The sequence below is a fragment of the Artibeus jamaicensis genome, unplaced genomic scaffold (genome assembly GCF_021234435.1).
Source record: "Artibeus jamaicensis isolate MK-2021 breed Jamaican fruit bat unplaced genomic scaffold, CSHL_Jam_final contig_3176, whole genome shotgun sequence".
NCBI classification, from domain to species: Eukaryota; Metazoa; Chordata; class Mammalia; order Chiroptera; family Phyllostomidae; genus Artibeus; species Artibeus jamaicensis.
The window spans coordinates 688,756-694,626 of record NW_026521740.1 but is presented as its reverse complement, the minus strand read 5'-3'; the positions used below and the strand labels follow the sequence as shown (position 1 = coordinate 694,626).

Genomic DNA, 5,871 nt, shown 5'->3' with positions numbered 1-5,871 from the left:
AAGTTGGGCAGGGTGAGTCTCTAGAGATCTCCAAGGCAGCTCAAACAATATTAGCCAGCTTGATGGAGTCTCAGATATGGCACCAGCTTGCCAGCTCTATGGACAGAGGGTTTAGAAAAGGAATAATAACCTCTTCTTGCTTTCGTGCCACACACTTCCATTCCTCCCTTTATGTCATTGGTGCCTTTCAAGCTGCTAACCCAGTGCTGCAGTTCAGAGGGAGTGAGTCTGAGTAGGTGCGCCCATGTGTGAGTTCTTTAAGAGGAACTTCTTGGGGCTCCAGAAGTTTTTCCCAACTACTCAATTCCCACTGGTTTACACAGCCAGAAATTGTGGGGGACTTACCTTCCTGGCACTAAAACTCTGGGCTCAGGGACTGGACTGGGGCTGGGACTCCTCACTTCCAAGATATCCCTCCCAAATTTTTATCCACTGCACGTGGTTGAATGACCAGCCCATTCCATGTCTGCGCTCCCTCCTATGAGTCTGGATGGATGTGGTTTCTTTAACTGAGCAGTTTTCAGACTACCATTCAACTTGGTTTCTGATGGGTCTAAGTGATGGTCATGCTATATTTTAGTTGCAATGTGGATGTGGTTGTGCCAAGAGGCCAGCCATGTCCACCTATGCCACCATCTTGACTGGCAGTCTGATTTTTTCTGTAAGTATACTTTTTATGTAAAATATACAAAATAAAGATTCAGTCTTTATCTTTTTATGGTCACTGAAATTTATATCTTATCTTAAGACTCTTGGCACTCCAACATTATTATATTTTCTTTTCATATAGCTATCCTTTTTTAAAACATAATTTATTCAATAATAATAATTCAATAATTTATTCAACTTTTGCATCTTTCCTCCATTATAGTGCATGCTATTTATGTGTACTGGACTTTTTCTGGATTTTTGTTTCTGTTCCATTGATTAAGCAATCCATTCTTTTTGCCATTACGATACTGTTTTGATTTATGTAACTATATACTGTTATTCTTTTATTCAAAATTTTCCTTGCTTCTTTAATTTTTTCATGTGAACTCAACATTCAGGTTGTATAGATTTCCCCAAAATTATCTTGGCATTTCTGTTGCTATTGTGATAATACATTTACTTAAAGAAAATGGCTATTTATATCATAGTGACTCTTCCTATCCAAAAATATTATAAAGTTCCTTATTTAAAAGTCTGCATCACTCAAGAATATGTTAAAGTTTTCTTCATAGAAATGTTGTACTTTTCTCAAATTTATTCCTATGTACAGAAATTTCTGTCTAATCATCTGATTATTACCAAGGTAAGCTAACAGGCTTCTATAGCCACACCTAACAGAGAATATAGATTTGACAGAGTAAGGTCAAGTTGAGCCCCTCAGAAAACAAACAACAACAAAGCACAAAAGAGGAGAGAGAATCTTATCTCTGCAAGTAAACATAAAATTATTTTAAATATCCAGCTCTTAGCAAAAATTGTGAGACATGCAAAAAAACTTGCAAGTGTGGCCCATAAGCAGAGCTCACCACGGCAGTTGGGTGAGGAGGTGATGGCACTGTCCCAGAGCGGGAGGACATGGTGCTGTTCCCACACACAGGCCAGAGTATTGATTCTGATGTTTGGGATGACACAGCACTGATAAAGGCTTACCATAAAGCTGTGGCTTCATTTGAGCATACTCTACATGGTGACATTTTTGAAGCTTCAAATAAACCAAAAGGCACACCTAAAAGAAAACCTTCAAAGAAGGAAAAAGCCAAAAAAAAGAATACTACAACTCCCCTGAAACACTGGAAAGCTGGTGACAAATGTTCTGCCATTTGGTCGGAAGACAGCTTCATTTACCCAGCTACCATTGCTTCCACTGATTTTAAGAGAGAAACCTGCATTGTGGTTTACACTGCATTTGGAAATAGAAGCAAAATCTGTCTGATCTACTTTCCCCAGTGTCTGAAATTGTTAATACTATAGTACAGAATGCTCAGGAGAATGAAAATAAAAGTCAGATTTCAACAGATGAAAGTGAGAACTCCTCCAGGTCTCCTGGAATTAAATCAAATCACAAGTCAAAAGCTGCTCCATGGATTTTCTCCCTCCACTGCCCTCTACAAAGATCAGGACTAGGACCTGAAAAGCCAGGTCCAGAATCCACTGGCCCACCACCACCACACTTCCTAGCATGCTGGCTGCCTCTGTTTCCTTCTGGACCACCAATAACTCTCCCACCACTTCCCAAATTTTCAGATTCTCTTGATGATGCTGATGCTTTGTGAAGTATGTTAATCTCTTGGTACATGACTGGCTATCTCACTGGTGACCATATGGATTTCAAACAAAAATCAAAGGGAAGGAAGGTGTTCACACTCTAATTAAGGAGAAAGCCTTACAGTATCCTTTAACAGGTGCAGCTCTCTCCCAAGAAGAAAAGTGTATTTTGATGTGCCCTGGTAGATGTGAATAGTTTTCATCATTTTCCTTATGAACACTTGGCTGAGTGGCACAATCATCTGCATTTGTCCTTGCCATATGTGACTTGTACTTAAATAATCAGCCGTGTATTTCTAGGGAATAGAGAAAATAACTGATTTGAACAACTGAACAATGGAATTGTGAGTAATTAAAAGAAGCACAAGGTTACATATAGTGTAGAAAAGTTAATCTGTTAACACATTTGTATATTGTAACTTTCTTAGTATGTTAAGCATTTTAATAATGTCTTTAAATAATATAATTTATATTCCAGCATAATAAAAGTGGAATAAAAACACATAGTAAAAAAAAGGGAATATGGCAGATGTAAATTATACCTTATCGATTAAACTAAATATAAATGGATTAAATACTATGATCTAAAAGCAAAATGTGGCAAAATATACTAAAACATGATTCAATTACATGTTGTGTATGAGTCATGATTTAGATGTAAAAACACATACTTTCAATTGAAAGACACACACAAAGACTGAAAGTAAAAAAATGGAAAAGATACATTATGCAAACAATAACCAAAAACTATGTGGAGTGACTATGACTGTCAGAGAACACAGACTTCAACACCAAAGGGTACCTAGAAACAAAAATCATTCCATAATAATGAAAGGATCAATACGTCAAGAGATATGACAATAATAAACCTATATTCACTTGGGTCCAAAAATTAAAGTAAAAATTGACAAAATGGAAAAGAGAAATAGACAATGCAACAATAATATTTGAAGACTTCAACAGCTCCCTTTTAAAAACAGATAGAACAATGAGATAAAGATCAACAAGAATCGAACAACACTATAAAGCAGATGATCATGATAAAAACATCTATAGAAACCTCCACATTCTCTTCACTGCACATAGAAGATTTTCCAGGCCAGACCACAGGTTAGGCCACAAAGCAAGACAATAAATGTACAAAGATTGAAATCTCACAAAGAAAGTTCTTCAATCAAATGGCATAAAATTAAAAATATTAATAGCAGAAGGAAATTCACAAATGTGCAGAAATTAAACAATACACCAGGATAACCAACTGTTCAAAAAAGAAATTATGGGAGAAATGAGAAAATACTTTGAGATAAATTAAAATAAAGGCACAGCAGAACAAAATATATGAAATGTAGCTGAAGCATCACTTAAAGGTAAATTTGGAAAATAAACTAAATCCAAACAAGCAAAAATAAAGAAAATAACATTATAGGAAAAATAAATTATATTGAAAATAAGAAAATCAATAAAATTAAACATTTGTTATTTGAAAAGAGCAACCAACAAAATTGAAAACTTTTATGGAGACTGATCAAGAAAAAGAGAAGACAAATTACAAAGCTCAGAATGAAAGAGGGGACATGACTACTGATGGTACAGAAGTAACAAAGATTATAAGGTAATACTATGAGCAAGTATATCCCAACAAATTTGATAATCTACATGAAGTAGGAAAATTCTTAGAAAGATAGAAACTGCTGAAACTGACTCAAGAATAAGTATAAAACATGAATTAAGTATAAGAAACTGAATTGAATCAGTAAGCCAACCTCCCCCACCACATACACACACACAAATCCTAGGACCAGATGGTTTCAGTGGTGAATTTTACTAAAGATTTAAGGAAGAAATAACTTCAATTGTTCATGCAGGAAATTGAAAACCTTCCAAAAACATTAGAAGAGACAGGTAAACTTCATAATTAATTATATGAAGCTAGAAATGCTCTGAGTTCAAAACCAAGAACATCACAAGACAATTACAGACCAAGATATCTTCTGCATATAGACACAGGAATCCCCAACAAAATACTAGTAAATTGAAATCAGAAACACATAAGAAGATTACACCCTATGAAATAAAATTGATCTCAGGAATGCAAGATTGGTTCAGCATATAAAAAATATGGTTCAGCATATCAATCAATGTAATAGGCCATGTTAATAAGATAAATGACAAAAAGAACCATGGTTCATAAAATGGAAATAATCACCAATAGGGATTCAATACAATGCTTATCAAAATCAAGCTGCCACTTTTGTAGAAATGGATAATTTGATCGTGAAATTTATATGGAAATGCAAGGGACTGAGAATACCCAGGGACTTCGTTCTTGAAAGAACGAAGTTGGAGAATTCACACTTACTGATTTCAAAACTTACTACAATGCAACGGTAATCAAGACAGCGTCACACTAGTATATGGGCCAGTGAAATAGAATACACAGTATTAAAAAGCCCTTTATATTTATGGTCAATTGATTTTTGTCAAATGTGCCAAGGCAATTCAATGGGGAACAGAACTGTCCTTTCAATAAATGGTTCTGAGAGTAATGGGTTTCCAAATGCAAAATAACAAAGTTGGACCCATACCTCATGTGTATATAATGAAAAGTATCTAATCAAAAGTACATAATTCTTTAAAAAACAAGCATAAATCTTTATGACCTTCAATTAAGCAATGATTTCTTAAATATGACACCAAAAACATAAGTAACAAAAGAAAAATTTGATCCATTTGACTTCATGAATATTAAAAATTGTGTGCATCAAAGGTCATCATCAAGCAAGTGAAAAGACAATCCATAGAATATAAAATGTTTGCAAATCATACCTCTGATAAATGAATAGTATCCAAAACATACAAAGAACTGTTAAAACTCAATAATAAAAAGACAAATAACTTTTTTATTGGGCAAAGGATTTGAATAGCTATTTCTCTGAAAAAGATATATAAATGGCCAATAAGCACATAAAAATGGGAAACATAAATAAAAAGTTACAATGAGATACCACTTCACATGCACAAGGCAAGTTGTTTTTTAAAAGATGGATAATGCCAAGTGTTGCTGAGGATGCAAAGAGGTCAGAGCTCTCATTCATTGCTGTTAGGGCTTAAAATGGGAGACATGCTTCGGGAATCAGTTTGGCTGTTTCTCTCAAAAGGTAAACAGAACTAATGTCAAGACCCAGAAAATCCACACTGAGCTGCATACACAAGAGTGTGTCTTTGCAAAAACCTCTACTCAAATGCTCAGGGGAACATTATTCGTAATAGCAAAAAATCAGAAAGAAGCCACAAGTCTACTAACTGATGAATGGGTAGGCAAATGTACCATATGCATACAATAGAACATATTTTGTCCATAGAAATGAATGAAACACTGACCACAGGCTACAACATGAATGAAATTTAAAAACGTCGTACTAAATGAAATAATCCAAACACAAATGCCACCTATTATATAATGTCATTTACTTAAAATGTTCGGGCTAGGCAGATCCATATAGACAGAAAGTAACTTAAAGGTTGGGGACAAGGGGGGGTTGCCTGCTAACAGGTACTGTTTCTTTTTGGTGACAAAAAATATTCTAGAATTAGATAGTGGTAACTCACAATTTT

The 5,871-nt window shown here is 34.8% G+C and overlaps 1 pseudogene; it reads left to right on the top strand.

The window, feature by feature from the left end:
- Positions 1 to 585: 585 nt before the first annotated feature.
- On the top strand, positions 586 to 2,364 carry LOC119048975 (survival motor neuron protein-like; annotated as a pseudogene).
- The last annotated feature ends 3,507 nt before the right edge of the window (positions 2,365 to 5,871 follow it).